This window comes from Triticum dicoccoides, chromosome 3B, assembly GCF_002162155.2.
Source record: "Triticum dicoccoides isolate Atlit2015 ecotype Zavitan chromosome 3B, WEW_v2.0, whole genome shotgun sequence".
Classification (NCBI taxonomy): Eukaryota; Viridiplantae; Streptophyta; class Magnoliopsida; order Poales; family Poaceae; genus Triticum; species Triticum dicoccoides.
In genome coordinates, this window is record NC_041385.1 from 444607794 (window position 1) to 444626765 (window position 18972).

Consider the following 18972-nt stretch of genomic DNA (forward strand, 5'->3'; position numbering starts at 1 on the left):
TGGCTCCACCAGTGGCCCAGTACGACCCGTCTTTATCAACCAACACTCAAGACCCTCGCGAGGGGCCAGGCCTCGCGGGGCGGATGACACAAGGCCTTCTAAGGAGCGGCCTCACCAGGCAGGCTCGCGAGGGGGTGGAGCAATCAAGGCAAGGGGTACCTCGCGAGGTTCCCGTGACGCAAGCCACAACGACCAAGGCCAGGCGGGTGCCAGCGTGCACAGTGTCCTCGTTTCCCGTTTGGCGCTAAGGGGGCAAGCGCAGGCGCGGAGTACCGAGGCACCAGGCAAAGGTTTCCATATCAGTGCAACAAGACCAAGACCAGTAGGACGGCAGGACGGAGGTTATCGTGGAGCCCAAGACGGCGTCACCACCAGCGCCTTTGACAGGCGAATACCACCTTTAGTCAGGATAGCTTGTACTAGCTGTCCCCTTTCAAATTGGCCGTTGTTGGATCCCTTCCCGCTCAATATTTGGGAAGAGGACCAGGGCCTCTATAAATAGGGCTAGCCACCATAGTAGAAGGGGAGGAACCCAGTTCATCTTCACACCACACCAGCTCAAGAACACCTCTCCTCGGGAGGCTGTTCTTCCCTTGTACTGTTCATCATCAGCCCAAGAGGCAATCGACCACCACCACACAGGAGTAGGGTATTACACCGCAACGATGGCCCGAACCTGTATAAATCTTGTGTCTCTTGTGTTGTGAGTTCATCGTGCTAAGCTAGAGATCGCGGCGAGGTTGAGAGCGAGATCGGTAGGGGGAAATCTTCGTGCGCACCCCAGTGTTCGAACCTCAAGGGTTTTGCCGGAACCCGAAATCCGACAATCTCATTCCTCATTAGTTGTGTGTTATCTCAGCAAAAATGTCTAGTAGGTATGCGTGATACTAGTATATGATATTTTGCGTCACAATGGGAATATCATTGGTAGGATCACTATCATGCATATGATACTAGTGTATGGTACTACCTTCGCAATGCATAATATCATAGTGATCTCATTTATTGTCATGCATTAAAAGTATTAGTACATCATTTAATATGATACAATATATACCATGATACTCAATCCTCTCTTTCCTCTTTTAGTTGTGTGTCACCTCAGCAAAAATGCCAAGTTGACATATATGATACTATCTATAATACTTTTATTCTGACCAGCCAAAGTTACACCCCCTCTTTCTTCATTAAGTATTATGCCACATCAGCAAAATACCTACGAAACCATGCTAAAAAATCTGCATTGGGAGAGCCCTTAATTTTTAGCCTCAAAACCCAGACAATTCATAAATTTTCTCTCACAATACACATTCATAGATACAACAATAAGGTCACTCGTAATTCTTGTATCTTAGCATGCTTTGATTGGTAAAGTTTGATGTGGCACCCTACCTAACGTGCAAAGATAGAACAACCATACTCCTACTATTGTTAATCCAAATATAGATCATAGCATCAAAATCAAGAAATCTCATAAATTTTTTTCCCACGAAAGATATTAAATAAAGGTTGTTTTTGATACATCACTAAGATATAATATTGCTTAAGATACAGTGCACTCGGACTTCCCTAAGAGACAATGCATTGGAATGATTATATGTCAGTGCACATTTGATGAATATGATAGTCTAAAATACACCCCGCAAAAGAAAGATATAGTCTAAAATACTTGATTCGCGAAGTCAAAAATAAACTTAAACGTGCCTGCATGTGTGCGGTGTTTTAGCCTTTAAGCGCCTAGAACCCATCCAATTGTTAACGCCTGCTCAATTTAGAATTCGACTAGCTTGTACGCATCTGGAGTGACTCAGCGGTGACACCGCTCCAACCATCTACCCTCATGATACCCCAAGCCTAGCTAGGTGGACCTTAGTTTAGCAGTTACAGTAGAACTTTAGCAGTTAGCGCTCACTATGAGCGCTTAATATACCTGGTCTATGCTGTTGAGAATACGTTTTGTTAGGAAGAAAATAAACTGGTCCTATAGATAGTCGTGGAGATTGGAGAGGAAAAAGCTTGGGCACGATCCTGCACAGGCATGGCATGCACGACAGAGGCGCGCGCCCGGCCGGTGGTCTCTGTCAGGTCTCCATCCGCACACTCCTGTGCACGTGAGCACGAACTAGGCGCGCGTGCGGCGCACCGTGCACATACCCAGACACGTGTGCTAAGGTGTGGGGTGGTACGTGTGAGGGTTCTGGGCGTGTATGCTGAAGATGGCGAAGGCTGTGAACCGATGCATGCACGCCCGGCTCACATGGCAGGCAGCAGAGCAGGACTAGATCTAGGAGTATTATATACGGATAATGAATAATCAAAGATGCGCCTCCTTCTCTTTAGACTTGTACGGCTTTCCTTTTCTTGGCCAACCCAAGCTTGAAAAGTACAAACTATACGCCACACTACGCGCTGCGTGTCCGTATTGCAGCACCAGGACACAATGATAGGGACCAGGTGAAATATGCTTACAGCTGAAGCAATTAACGTCCAACGCCTGAATACATTTGGATTATAATGCACTCTTGGAGTAGTATAGATTCTTGGACTTTAACGAAGTAGTACGAGTGGAACCGGAAAATGTAGCTACTATTTGTTCTTTGATTCTTTTTTCCCAAGTTACAGGTCGTGGGTGATACTATCAAAGTATCTGTCCTCAGGCTTTAGGTTTTGAAATATAAGGTCGGCGATGTGCTACATTCTTATTTTCAAAAAAGAAAAATACTATCAAAGTCTTTCAAATGCGCTACAACTCAACATCTCTTTCGAGGCCGTGATAGAACAATTTTATTATTCGGAAAGGAGGTTGAAACTCCGGCCTCTGCGTCCATTGATGCACACATCTATTTTTATTAATTATTAAATATAGTAGAAAACAACAACCATAGCCGAATGATTACAAGATATGAAATAAACACCTACGTCAAAGTCGACTTCATTCCGCAAGAACGCGCGCAAGAAGGGGTAAACGTCCTCACACCATCATCGTCTCGTCTAGCCGAAGATGACTTGGACAAGGATTTCATCCTGATTGCCGAGACCAACAAATGACAACCAGCACAATAGCAAGTAGACAACACCTTTAATAAGATCACGACGCAAGAGACTGGTCAATAATAAAGGTCCGGACAAAGAGTTTCCATCCCTGACATGATGAGGTGTTCGAATCAGCATCTTGACAGTCAATCATGCCCAGATTTTCCTGTCATTCAGTATGCTGATGACACAATTCTAGTGCTCCCTGCTGATGCAAGACAACTGACACATGTAAAAATTCTAATTTTGCATATACAGAGTTTACTGGGCTCAAAGTCAATTATGACAAATCCTTCATGGTGCCCATTAATGTGTCAGAACCATGCATGGCTAGCCTCCTCGGCATCATGGGGTGCAAGCAGGGTCAATTCCCATTCACATATCTTGGTCTGCCGCTGGGCGCAACAAAACCAAAAATTGAGGATTTTAACCCAATGATGCAAAGAATTGAAAGAAGACTCACATGATGCTCAACTATGCTTTCCTATGATGGCAGACTGATTCTTATTAAGTCTGTCTTTGCTGCTTTTACCAATCTTCTTCATGTGCACCCTGGCTTTACCTGCTGGAGTAATTGATCAGGTAAACAAATATTTGAGAAACTTTCTATGGAGAAAATTTGGCATGGAGGACAAGGGGACAACACTAATTGCATGGTCAAAAGTCTGTCAGCCAAAAAAGCAGGGAGGTTTGGGAATTTTGGACATTGCACTTCATAATAAAGCTCTCCTCATTAAAAACCTGCTCAAGTTCATCAACTTGGAAGATATTCCTTAGGTCAAACTTATCTGGGAGAAATACTATCACATTGAGGCACCAAGGGGAAAAGGTAGAAGGCTCCTTTTGGTGGAAGACCCACATTGCATTATTTGAGAAGTTTAAACACACAAGCAGTTGCTCCATAGGATCTGGACAATCTGTTCTGTTCTGGAAAGATAAATGGCAAGATCACACTCTACAGCAAGCACTCCCACAACTTTTCTCCTTTGTCATCAATGAGCACCAAACTTTACAATAGTTTATGGAAACTCAGGAATGGACATATCACTTCCACCTCCCAATGTCATTAGAAGCCTATGGACAATTTAATCAACTTGTAGAAATGGTTCCACAGCTGCATCCTCATAGAAAGTACTTTTGGACCATAAAGGGATCTGTTGGGAAGACATCAGCCATCCACATCTATAACTAGCTGATGGAGCATAAGGAGGAGCACCCAATTCTTAGCATTATTTGGAGGAGCTCTAGCAGACTCAAACACAAAATTTTCTTTTGGCTGGTGTCTTATTGCAGAATCAACACCAGGGCACTTCTATGAAGAAAAGGCATGCACCTAGATGATCCGTTCTGCCCAAACTGCAATCAACGGGTAGAAGAGACAACCATGCATCTCCTTTGGGACTGCAATTTTGCCCAAGAGTTTTAGAATTCACTGATCCCAAACAGACAGAGAGGAACATCTGTATATGAGGACACCATTCTTGCTATGAAATGTTTGTCAAAACAATTTGCTGCAGAAATAGTTATTCTGGGATGCTGAAACATTTGGATAAAGAGAAATGGGAAAGTCTTCAGATCACTTCAACACACCGTACAATCATGGAGATTTCATCTCAAGAAAGATCTAGGACTCCTTCGACACAAGATCAAAAATTAGTTTGAATTAAGTTTCTTTCAATGGTTAGGCAATAACATGTAATAGAATGATTTCCATTCCTAGAGCAGGCATTGGCTGAGCCTTTAAGCCAAACTTTGGCTCCTCTGGGGTTTGTACCATATTTTATTTTAATATATTTACCGTAGAACTATTGTTCTACGGTGTTGGGTTAAAAAAATTATCAGCATCTTGAAGATATATCGTTCAATGGTCACATTCGTTAGCACTCTACGCCAAGCCAAGAAGGCACTAGCAAATCGGCGGGATATCTTCCTGTCTAAGAGGCCATAGATTGTTCTAAGGTAATTTTCAATTAATCATGTATAAGTATGTTATACAAGGAGGGAGAACAAAGGCAAGAAAAAGAAAAATGAAAAGCCAATGGCTAATAAGTTAACTAATGCAAGCTCTAGGGAATACGATAGCCATGTAAATTCACGCAAAAACGATTAGCCAATCTTGGAAACAAGCAACATGCTTGTCCCTAATCATGTGTTTGAGAAGCTCTGTATCTGCTTTACAGAAACCGGTCATATTGTCTAAGAAACGTGTAGTAATGATTTCACAATCGATTTAAGAAAAATTATTTACCAGTCAACCTTCTCACCCGTGGGATATATAATGGTATAAATAAATAAATAAAATGGTTCTCAACGTTTTGATTAGGCACTGAGTGTCAATTTGAGAATGCTTGTTTTTTAGTCGGCTGAGTAAGAGGAAAATTATATAAAATATATAAATTAAATGGTAGTGAGTTTTAATTTGGAATTGCTTGTTTCTTAGTTGGATGAGTAGGAGGAAAATTATATAAAATAGGTAAATTATACACACTTTCTGAATGAGACATTTTTTATTTACCAATAGAATGTGCACAGCAGATGGTCATTCCCCCGGCAAAAAATAAGGTCGATTTGATTATATGTTGTTCAAGGAGGTAACTATCAGCATCATTTATTAGGGCATGTTTCCTTTGAGAATTTATTAGGGAACATTTGATTTACATGATTTCTAAACATAGAATAGAAACACACATCCTACATAATTGAAAATCTACTCAATTAGCACCCAAGAGTCTTTAACACATGACATGACGTGAGGATGCATAAATTATTGCAAAAGATATGTGGGCTGTAAATTTTCTTCTAATGTAGAGCAATCCTTTCTATACTAGTAGAACGCATGTGCGTTGCTACGGGCTACAATGCATATATTTGAGTGACTCGACAACAATCATCCTATAATAACCTTCTCTCTCTCTCTCCACTCTTCTCAGTCTCTCCCTTCCTTCACTCACACTTGATAGAAGAGCATATAAGTCATGAATGTTTTGTAAAGTAAAACTAACATCTCTAAATTCAACCGACCGCTCAGAATCCAATGTTGACAATCAGACATGTACCATCCACATGCCAAATCGGCCCTGCGGCCTCGAGCACCATTTTAAACATGTATGTGTGTGTGCGCCATCGTCCTTGCTCCGATGGATACCCGTCGCAGCCACGCAGAGGGCACACACATGACCGTGTTACTGTACAATGTCGCTGCCTTGCTCGTCGTAATTTTTCCCGATGCCATCACCGGCCTTTACCCCGCCTCCAAATCTGTATTGCCACGATGGGACAGCACCAGCTCGCACCAACAGTCACCCGTGGGCACCATGCATCTGAACAAGATTTATTCCTTTTCCATTGGGATATACCGTCATAACCTACAAGTTTTGGTAATATGGATCTTAATATAACTTTAGAAATTCAATACATTCAAATAACCTACACGCAACTCAAAGACACAGTTTACACTCTAATGATAACCGGGTTGGGAAATGAGATGTAAATAATTAATTGAGATTCTTTCATCATCTTCAGAAACTAAAGTAGAAGTCTTGCTCTCTCTATGTTAGCTGACCAAATTTATGAGCATTGCGTCGCCGCCGCGCAACCTAGAGGGATGCCTCCGCGCGGGCTACGGTCGTTTCGGCGGAGCCAAGCGGGCACCGCCATGCTGCTCGCCGGTCCAAACCCGAGTGTAGTACACTCGAGTAGAATATCCACCCTCAAATGACAGCATGTGCTCTGTAATGAGCATATCTAGCACGACTAAAATTTGCAGGATAAAAGCAGAATTACTCTGCGGTACATAGGAGACGACACAGTTTTGCCCAATTTACACTCATAGTCAAATATGCGAATTCTAAGATCCTCAACTCCCATTCAATCCATCCCCATGATATATGGATAATCACCTCATGTCACTCTTTAGTTACTTGCAGCACATGTTGTATTAGGCGTCTTAACTGAAACTTGTATTGTTTTAATTCATAGATGAAATATATGAAAACCTAATTAACAAAATACAATTATTCATAAGAGATGTGCATCAGTGTGATGCATTGCTATGGGTAGTGGCGGAGCTAGCATTTGAGAACAGGGTGGTCCGTCCCCTAAAAATATTCCTAAGAAATATGACACATGAATGTTCTAACTAGTTACCAATATCACATAGAAATAACTCAATATGGTCTTACAAACACACTAAAATTCTCAATTAATGCTATTTGGGCCAAAAATGATGTGCACAATTATGCATGTGTTCAATTCATCTACTGGATATCATAGCACATAAAAAACCCTAAATCAGAAATTGCAAATCAAAAATTGGGTAGTTCATACCTTAAGTCAGAAATTGGGAAGTTCAGAAAGGACTATGTTGCTTCCGCCGGACTCGGGCACTCGGGCACTCGGGGGGCAGGGGGACAACGGTACAGTCGTGCAGGACAGGGGCGCACACGCACGCAGCTCACATGGGGGCGGGAAAGGGACAATGGATCCTTCTCGGCGGCTAGGCTCCAGCAAGTGACTGGCAAGGGCGGCAAGCCGGTGATGGTGGGGGCGTCCGACGTTGGGACTTGGGAGTCATGATGAGGCGGGTGATTGCCTGGCTCGATCTAGACGAGGGCGTGTTGTGTCTGTGCTAGGGCCAACAGGTAAGTGTTATTGGGCCAATTTTTCTTCTGGCCCAGTAACAGATCCATAGGCTGATTCAAACTCAGGGTGGGCCGAAGTCCACCCTGGCCACGCTGTAATGCATCTGGTGTTCCACATAGCTACAAAACCTATGAATTCTCAAAAAAACTACAAAGCCTATGTTACGCCGAGCTCACAATTCCCGCCTCTTCTCGCGTGGTAACTTCGGCGGGCATTTATCTCTTGCCTGTGTGCTCTTCCTCAGACTTCATATTTTGTGTTTGTTTAGCTAGCTTATTTTTAGTGGCAGCCCTTCCAAGGGCGTTAATCTCCTTCTTTAGTTCGGTTGCCAGTTTTCTCTCAATTAAGAGTGTGCAAGAGATTTTCAAGAGCTGTGACTTTTCCACGGAGATCAATCAAGTTGGGTATTAAAGTGAAGAAAACATGAAGGACCCGAGACATGGGAGTTGATGGAATTCAGTGTTTCACTCTAAAGAACTTTATTATTTACAGTGTCTTCTTCTGCAGGTGCTCTTTCAAGAAGGCCTTCCACACGTTCTTCTCTCAATAAGAGCTGTAACGGATGGTGTAATGCCAGCTATCGAAATAGTTGGCCAAACTAATTCAAGTTCATTGTCATCAATAAATCCATTGGATTTCTTCTCATGCTGAATCATCGACTTCACTTCCATAGCAACTTGCTTTTCAGCCTGATCTAAATAAGAAGAAAAAACGAGTTCTCCAGCACATGTGCAATATCTAGATCTAAAAGTTTCCAACGATGGATAACAAGGGTTTCTCTAAAAAATCAAAAGAGAAGGCATAAAAAATCATGAGGAATTGATTATATGCAAATATCATAAAATTTCATAATGTACTATTAGAACAATCTGTGTATGTGTAGCTTGAGAAGCTTTTACTTCTCCAAGATGGAAACAATGAGCATATTCACACATAAGAAAATTATACACTCAAAGCTATACTGAAGTAGATTAGGCTTTATCAATAGCTAAGAGCAAGGAGCTCAATGACAGAAGTCCAGAACTACTTCCATTTCTTGTAGTCTCAAGGGCAGGGGTGACATTCAAAACTTCATGAACTATAGTGTGAAGTTTTTTACATAGTTCACTATGTAGCTGCACAAATTTGTGCATTCTCTAAGCTTCATGAGATCTCGCTAATTTCTCTCACGCTACTCTATTGCGTCGAGCAGGTGTTTAATTGATATTTTGATAGACAAGAGTCTTATCAGTTACAGCACAAACTGGTGGTGCTATTTATTGGATATGATTTTTTATTTTCTAATAAGAGAGTGCTTTTACACATAACTACATAAGCATCACAAGGCACCTGAAGTAGAGCCATGATCAAAATATGTGTTCGGTGTATTCCAATATCTAAAGATAGCAACAAGAATAACAAGATTTCAATCTCACTATCATCATTGAATTAATAGTTATTAGTGGAATGAGGGGATCAACCGGATAACCTTCACATTGCCAGTAACTGCAAAGTTCGTGTCAACTTCTTGCTTAAATGGCGCTCTCTTCGTTAGTCTGCAAGAGAGGAATGTATTTTGTAGATTGATTACATTGGCCAATATATAATACAAGATTCAAATCCCTCTCCATAATTAAGTTAGTAAAACAAACTTAAATGCAAGATTAAAAAAACTTCTATCATAAAGAAATAGAAAATGAAGATGCATATATGAATGATGTCGATTTTCAATGCTAAGCTAGAAATCATATCAGCAAAATAAAACTTCAAAATATTCATTCGGAAACTCAGGTAGGGGACAACGTCTAAATATTTTATCAACTTGAACAAGATTGAAAACAAATAACAAGAAATATATGCACAATACAAAAGTGTCTCTTACCATGACAAGACCCAATATACATTCTCCTCTTTCTCATTATATCAGTGCAGAAAATATCACAAATTTCTGATCAAAACAACATTGTTCTCCTTGCTTAGGGTTACCATTGTCAACAAAAAGGACCTATATATGTTGCACATCAGCAACCTATACATAAACGACGTAACGATGCTAGTAAAAAAGCACACCCAAAATTTCAGTTTTTAACTGTCAGTTACCATAACACCAATCATGCACCCACCACTCTAGTTCAGTAAAGAAGTAATAACCATCCTGCTGAGTGGAAGTGTTTTATAGAGCATTTGGTGAGAACATACAAAGTGCATGATACTAAAACTATGGCCGGCTTTAGAGGATCCTGAAACTGAGTTGCAAGCAAAAGAATGAGAAATAAATGATACATATGTTTGGACTCTGAGAAGCTTCAATTTATTGGGAGCTAAAGCTAGAGGTGCATCCTTTCCCGTGTGGGGAAATGGAGAGGAAGATGTGCAGTCCAATCATGACCAACATAACTGTGGCAGCGCCTGGTCAGATCCGGAGGAACATAGAGAGAAAAAAGGAACAAGCCACAACCAAAGCACACAGAAACCTAGGTAGGGGACAAAACTTCAACATATTCATGCGGAAACTCAGGTAGGGGACAACGTCTAAATATTTTATCAACTTCAACAAGATGAAAACAAATAACAAGAAATATATGCACAATACAAAAGTGTCTCTTGCCATGACAAGGCCCAGTATACGCCCTCCTCTTTCTCATTATATCAGTGCAAAAAATATCTCAAATTGCTGATCAAAACAACATTGTTCTCCTTGCTTAGGGTTACCATTGTAAACAAAAAGGACCTATAAGCAACCTGTGCATAAACGACGTAATGATTCTAGTAAAAAAGCACAACCAAAATTTCAATTTTTAGTTGTCAGTTACCATAACACCAATCATGCAGTCACCACTCTAGTTCAATAAATGAGTAATATCCATCCTGCTGAGTGGAAGTGTTTTATAAAGCATTTGGTGAGAACGTACAGAGTGCATGATACTAAAACTATGGTTGGCATTAGAGGATCCTGAAACTGAGTTGCAAGCAAAAGAATGAGAAATAAATGATACCTCTGTTTGGACTTTGAGCAGCTTCAATTTATTGGGAGCTGGAGTTAGAGGTGCATCCTTTACCGTGTGGGGAAATGGAGACGAAGATGTGCAGTTCAATAACGGCCGACGGGACTTTGGTGGCGCCTAGTCAGATCTGGAAGAATATAGAGAAAAAAAGGAACAAGCCACAACGAAAGCACGCAGAAACCTACCTTGAGAACCTCGTCATCTATGCATGTTTGCACTACCATGACATGTGTAGCGTGGCGGTCATTCCTTCTCGAATCGCCAAGGAACGAGCTCCCTGATACGTCTCCAACGTATCTATAATTTTTGATTGTTTCTTGCTATTATATTATCTGTTTTGGATGTTTATGGGATTTATTATACACTTTTATATTATTTTTGGGACTAACCTATTAACCGGAGGCCCAGCCCAAATTGCTGTTTTCTTGCCTATTTCAGTGTTTCGAAGAAAAGGAATATCAAACGGAGTCCAAATGGAATGAAACCTTCGGGAGAGTTATTTTTGGAACGGAAGCAATCTAGGAGACTTGGAGTAGACGTTAGGGAAGCTTCGAGGTGGCCACGAGGGTCCAGGGCGCGCCCTACCACCTGGGCACGCCCCCACCCTCATGGGCCCCTCGTGGCTCCCCTTACTGACTTCTTTCACCTATATATATCCATATACCCCGAAAACATCCAGGAGCACAATAGATCGGGAGTTCCGCCGCCGCAAGCCCCTGTAGCCACCAAAAAACAATCGGGACCCTGTTCCGGCACCCTGCCGGAGGGGCGGATCACTCACCAGTGGCCATCTTCATCATCCCGGCGCTCTCCATGACAAGGAGGGAGTAGTTCACCCTCGGGGCTGAGGGTATGTACCAGTAGCTATGTGTTTGATCTCTCTCTCTCTCTCATGTTCTTGAGTTCGCACGATCTTGATGTATCGTGAGCTTTGCTATTATAGTTGGATCTTATGATGATTCTCCCCCTCTACTCTCTTGTAATGGATTGAGTTTTCCCTTTGAAGTTATCTTATCAGATTGAGTCTTTAAGGATTTGAGAACACTTGATGTATGTCTTGCATGTGCTTATCTGTGGTGACAATGGGATATCACGTGATCTACTTGATGTATGTTTTGGTGATCAACTTGCGGGTTCAGTGACCTTGTGAACTTATGCATAGGGGTTGGTACACGTTTTTGTCTTGACTCTTCGGTAGAAACTTTGGGGCACTCTTTGAAGTACTTTGTGTTGGTTGAATAGATGAATCTGAGATTGTGTGATGCATATCGCATAATCATGCCCACGGATACTTGAGGTGACATTGGAGTATCTAGGTGACATTAGGGTTTTTGTTGATTTGTCTCTTAAGGTGTCATTCTAGTACGAACTCTATGATAGGTCGAACAGAAAGAATAGCTTCGTGTTATTTTACTACAGACTCTTGAATAGATCGATCAGAAAGGATAACTTTGAGGTGGTTTCATACCCTACAATAATCTCTTCGTTTGTTCTCCGCTATTAGTGTTGGGGAACGTTGCAGAAAATTAAAAATTTTCCTACGATTTCACCAAGATCCATCTATGAGTTCATCTAAGCAACGAGTCAAGGGAGAGAGTTTGCATCTACATACCACTTGTAGATCACGAGCGGAAGCTTGCCAAGGGGATGGTGATGATGGAGTCGTACTCGAACGTGATTCGGATCACCGATGTCCAAGTGCTGAACAGACAGCACCTCCGCGTTCAACACACGTACGGGACGGGAGACGTCTCCTCCTTCTTGATCCAGCAAGGGGGAAGGAGAGGTTGAGGAAGATTTCTCCAACGGCAGCACGACGTCGTGGTGTAGTTGGTGCAGCAGTACTCCAACAGGGCTTCGCCAAGCACGTACGGAGGAGGAGAGGTGTTGGGGAGGGGAGGGGTTGCGCCTTGACTTGTGGTGTTGCAGCCCTCCCCTCACCCCTCTATTTATAGGGGAAGGGGCAAGGGGGGCCGGCCCCTCTAGATGGGATCTAGAGGGGGGGCGGCGGCCAGGGTGGGGGGACTTTCCCCCCAAGCAAGGGGGGCGCCCCCTTTAGGGTTTCCCCCCCAACCCTAGGCGCATGGGCCCAAGGAGGGGGGCGCGCCCAGCCCACCAGGGGCTGGATGCTATCCCATGCGGCCCCATGTGGCCCCCCGGGAGGGGTGGCCCCTCCCGATGGACCCCCGGAACCCCTCCGGTGGCCCCGGTACAATACCGATAAGCCCCCGAAACTTTCCGGTGTCCGTATAACAACTTCCCATATATAAAACTTCACCTCCGGACTATTCCGGAACTCCTCGTGACGTCCGGGATCTCATCCGAGACTCCGAACAACATTCGGTAGTCACATACTAGTCTTCCTAACAACCCTAGCGTCACCGAACTTTAAGTGTGTAGACCCTACGGGTTCGGGAGACATGCAGACATGACCGAGATAACTCTCGGGCAATAACCAACAGCGGGGTCTGGATACCCATGTTGGCTCCCACATGCTCCTCGATGATTTCATCGGTTGAACCACGATGTCGAGGATTCGATCAAACCCTGTATACAATTCCCTTTGTCAATCGGTACGTTGCTTGCCCGAGACTCGATCGTCGGTATCCTAATACCTTGTTCAGTCTCGTTACCGGCAAGTCACTTTACTCGTACCGTAATGCATGATCCCGTGGCCAACACCTTGGTCACCTTGAGCTCATTATGATGATGCATTACCGAGTGGGCCCAGAGATACCTCTCCGTCATACGGAGTGACAAATCCCAGTGTCGATCCGTGTCAACCCAATAGATACTTTCGGAGATACCTGTAGTGCACCTTTATAGTCACCCAGTTACGTTGTGACGTTTGATACACCCAAAGCACTCCTACGGTATCCAGGAGTTACACGATCTCATGGTCGAAGGAAGAGATACTTGACATTAGCAAAGCTCTAGCAAACGAACTACACGATCTTTGTGCTATGCTTAGGATTGGGTCTTGTCCATCACATCATTCTCCTAATGATGTGATCCCGTTATCAATGACGTATAATGTCCATAGCCAGGAAACCATGACTATCTGTTGATCACAATGAGCTAGTCAACTAGAGGCTCACTAGGGACATATTGTGGTCTATGTATTCACACGTGTATTACGATTTCCGGATAATACAGTTATAGCATGAATAAAAGACAATTATCATGAACATTGAAATATAATAATACTTTTATTATTGCCTCTAGGGCATATTTCCAACAATTAGTGACTTTGGAGTGACTCTTTGTTGCAAGTTGAGGGATAGTTATATCATCCAATTATGTTATTATTGTTGAGAGAACTTGCACTAGTGAAAGTATAAACCTTAGGCCTTGTTTCCCAGCATTGCAATACCGTTTATGCTCACTTTTACCACTTGCTAACTTGCTATTTTCTTATTTTCAGATTACAAAAACCTATATCTACCATCCATATTGCACTTGTATACCATCTCTTCGCTGAACTAGTGCACCTATACAATTTACCATTGTATTGGGTGTGTTGGGGACACAAGAGACTCTTTGTTATTTGGTTGCAGGGTTGTTTGAGAGAGACCATCTTCATACTATGCCTCCCAGGGATTGATAAACCTTGGGTCATCCACTTGAGGGAAATTTTCTACTGTCCTACAAACCTCTGCACTTGGAGTCCCAACAACATCTACAAGAAGAAGGTTGCGTAGTAGACATCAAGCTCTTTTCTAGCGCCGTTGTCGGGGAGGTGAGTGCTTGAAGGTATATCTTTAGATCTTGAAATCGAATCTTTTAGTTTCTTGTTTTATCACTAGTTTAGTCTATAAAAGAAAACTACAAAAAATGGAATTGAGTTTGCCTCATACGCTTCATCTTTTTAATATCTTTCATGAGAATGATGGAAAGGAAAATTGTGCTCAAGTGCTAGAAGAAGAAGTCTATAAAATGTTTGACACTAAATCTTTGAATGATGAGCATGATTGCAATGTTGTTAGTACGAATTCTTTGAATATCCATGATGCTAATGATATGCAAAGCTACAAGCTTGGGGAAGCTATGTTTGATAAAGATGATATTTTTGTCCCCCAAGTTTTGATGAGCAAATTTATTATGATGAAAGCATGCCTCCTATTTGTGATGATTATTGTGATGACACGTATGCTATAAAGAATAAATATAACCATGAAACTTGTCATCTTGATTTTAATTTTCAATTGGATTATGCTTCACATGATAGTTATTTTGTTGAGTTTGCTCCCACTACTATTGATGAGAATAAATTTGCTTATGTGGAGAGTAGTAAAATTTCTATGCAAGTAGATCATGAAAATAATGCTTTATGTGCTGGTTATATTGTTGAATTCATTCATGATGCTACTGAAAATTATTATGAGGGAGGAACATATGCTTGTAGGAATTGCAATAATATCAAGTTTCCTCTCTATGCGTTGAAAATCTTGAAGCTATGCTTGTTTTACCTTCCTATGCTAGTTGATTCTTGTTCCCATAAGTTGTTTGCTCACAAAATCCCTATGCATAGGAAGTGGGTTAGACTTAAATGTGTTAGTAATATGCTTCATGATGCTCTCTTTATGTTTCAATTCTTATCTTTTATGTGAGCACCATTGTCATCATCATGCCTAGCTAGAAAGGCATTAAAGAAAAGTGCTTGTTGGGAGACAACCCAATATTTACCCTTACTGTTTTTGTGTGTCCAGATGATTATGATACTGTAGTAATCATGTTTTATAGGTTTTGTTTCAATAAAGTGCCAAGTAAGACCTTTAGGATAGCTTACAATGATAGTTGTGTTGATCCTGCTGAAAATCAGAAACTTTTGCACCCAGTAAATTAATTTTGATAATTCACAGAAACGTGATTTTGATCTGATTCTTTTTAATATGGATTGGCACACAAATTTCTTAGGACTTACTAATTTGGTAGAATTTTTTAGTTCCAGAAGTATACGTTTGATACAGATTACTATAGACTGTTCTGTTTTTGACAGATTCTATATTCTTTTTGTTGTTTGCTTATTTTGATGAATCTGTGAGCAGTATCGGACAGAATGAACCATAGAGAAGTTGGAATACAATAGATATTACACCAATATGAATTTAGAATGAGTTCACAACAGTACCTCAGTGGTGATTTATTTTCTTATACTAACGGAGCTTACGAGTTTCCTGTTGAGTTTTGTGTTGTGAAGTTTTCAAGTTTTATGTAACGATTTGATGGACTATGGAATAAGGAGTGGCAAGAGCCTAAGCTTGGGGATGCCCCGAAAGGCATCCCCTCTTTCGTCTTCGTCTATCGGTAACTTTACTTGGAGCTATATTTTTATTCACCACCTGATATGTGTTTTGCTTGGAGCGTCTTGTATGATATGAGTCTTTGCTTTTTAGTTTACCACAATCATCCTTGTTGTACACACCTTTTGGGAGAGACACACATGATTCGGAATTTATTAGAATACTCTATGTGCTTCACTTATATCTTTTGAGCTAGACAATTTTGCTCTAGTGCTTCACTTATATCTTTTTAGAGCACGACGGTGGTCTTATTTTGTAGAAATTATTGATCTCTCATGCTTCACTTATATTATTTTGAGAGTCTTTTAGAACAGCATGGTATTTTCTATGGTTATAAAATTGGTCCTAGTATGATGGGCATTCAAGATTGGGTATAATAAAAACTATCATAGAAAGTGCATTGAATACTATGATAAATTTGATACTTGATAATTGTTTTGAGATATAAAGGTGGTAATGTTAGAGTCATGCTAGTTGGGTAATTATGAAATTGAGAAATACTTGTGTTAAAGTTGGCAAGTCCTGTAGCATGCACGTATGGTGAATGTTGTGTGACAAATTTGAATCATGGGGTGTTCTTTGATTGCCTTCCTTGTGAGTGGAGGTCGGGATCGCACGATGGTTAACTCCTACCAACCTTCCCCTAGGAGCATGCGTAGTAGTCTTTGCTTCGAGGGCTAATAAAATTTTGCAATAAGTATATGAGTTCTTTATGACTAATGTGAGTCCATGGATTATACGCACTCTTACCCTTCCATCATTGCTAGCCTCTACGATACCGTGCATTGCCCTTTCTCACCTTGAGAGTTGGTGCAAACTTCGCCGGTGCATCCAAACCCCGTGATATGATACGCTCTATCACACATAAACCTTCTTATATCTTCCTCAAAACAGCCACCATACCTACCTATTATGGCATTTCCATAATCATTCCGAGATATATTGCCATGCACCTTTCCATCGTTTCATTTATTATGACACGTTTCATCATTGTCATATTGCCTTGCATGATCATGTAGTTGACATCGTATTTGTTGCAAAGCCACCATGCATAGTTTTTCATACATGTCACTCTTGATTAATTGCCCATCCCGGTACACCGCTGGAGGCACTCATGAGTCATATTTTGTTCTAATATCGAGTTGTAATCCATGAGTTGTAAGTAAATAGAAGTGTGATGATCATCATTATTAGAGCATTATCCTTTGAAAATAAAGGCCAAAAAAATAGAAAGGTCAAATAAAAAAAGGAAAGGCCAAATAAAAAAAGGAAGTCCCAAAAAAAGGGGACAATGTTACTATCTTTTTCCACACTTGTGCTTCAAAGTAGCACCATGATCTTTATGGTAGAGAGTCTCTTATTTTGTCACTTTTATATACTAGTGGGAATTTTTCATTATAGAACTTGGCTTGTATATTCCAATGATGGGCTTCCTCAAAATGCCCTAGGTCTTCGTGAGCAAGGAAGTTGGATGCACATCCACTTAGTTTCTTTTGCTGAGCTTTCATACATTTATAGCTCTAGTGCATCTGTTGCATGTCAATCCCTACTCCTCATGTTGACATCAATTGATGGGCATCTCCATAGCCCATTTATCAGCCTCGTTAGTGTGAGACTTTCTCCTTTTTTTGTCTTCTCCACACAACCTCCATCATCATATTCTATTCCACCCATAGTGCTATATCCATGGCTTACGCTCATGTATTGCGTGAGAGTTGAAAAAAGCTGAAGCGCGTTTAAAAGTATGAGCCAATTGCTTTGGCTGAAGTCCTCCGCTATATTTAATTCGTTCATGCAGCCCACTTAAGTCTGCCCTTTTGGTTTTCCTGCCGGTCAATTTTGTTTTGTATGTAGTCTGTCATAATCAATCACCCACTCCCCATCTCTATATTGAACCCTTTATCTCTTATCCTTCCCGTACCTCCGGCAGGTGATCCATGGTGGCCTCTATGACATCCCTGAGACGATCCATCGGAACCCCCCGTCTTGACGCATCCGCTCGTATGACGTCTTGACGCCGCGGCGACGCTCTTCAGTCTGTCCATTGCTTAGCATAATTTTGGCACCAATTTACATGATTTTTTTGTACCAACCTATTAACTCAGTGCCTACTGACAGTTGATGTTTTATGTTGTTTTTGGAAATTTTCAAGAAAATCAATTTGATGGAGCTCCAAAAATCAAGAAAATTATGTTGCACCAAGAAGCTTTCGGGAGTCACCACCCTAGGCCAGGGGTGGCCCACGGCCTCCATGCACCCACTACTCGGCTAGGAGGCGCGTGTGCTCCTTGGTGCTCCTTTACACCGCGTATCAGTGCCTATATTTATTTTTCGCCCTGAAAATCCTAAATATATTGGAGTTCTTCAGTTTTCGCCGCCGCACACCTTTGTTCCACGACGATCCAGTCTGGAGGCCTTTATCGGTACTCCTCCAAAGGGGAAATCATCACGGTGGCCATCTCCATCAACTTGAAGGTCATCATGATTGCTCGTGAGTAGTTTCTGATGGAGTCAAATCCAGCAGATCTCGGGTAGGGGGTCCCGAATAAGTAGCCTTCGTGCGATGGTAATAGAGACACGTGATTTTACCTTAGTTTGGGCTCTCTCAAAGAGATAATACCATGTGCCATGCTTTCATTAAATTGATTTCGAGGGAGTACAGAGTACAAGTTGATCTACCGCGAGATCATTGTGTGTCAAGGTGTGTCTCATCTCTAAGATGTGTTGTGATTGTTTTATCGACTAGCCTAGCCTCGGTTTATAAAAGTTACCGGAGGTCTAGGATAACAGGAGTCCTAGTCAGCTACGTTGGTGGAGAAATTCCTCCATGGATTAGAAGTCTTGTCTTGTCTTGTATGTCAAGGCTGCCTTGGTTTATAAAAGTTACCGGAGGTCTAGGATAACAGGAGTCCTTGTTAGCTACGTTGCTGGAGAAATTCCTCCATGGATTAGGAGTCTTGTCTTGTCTTGTACATCAAGGCTCCTCGTAGATCATCATGGGCCACCCAATG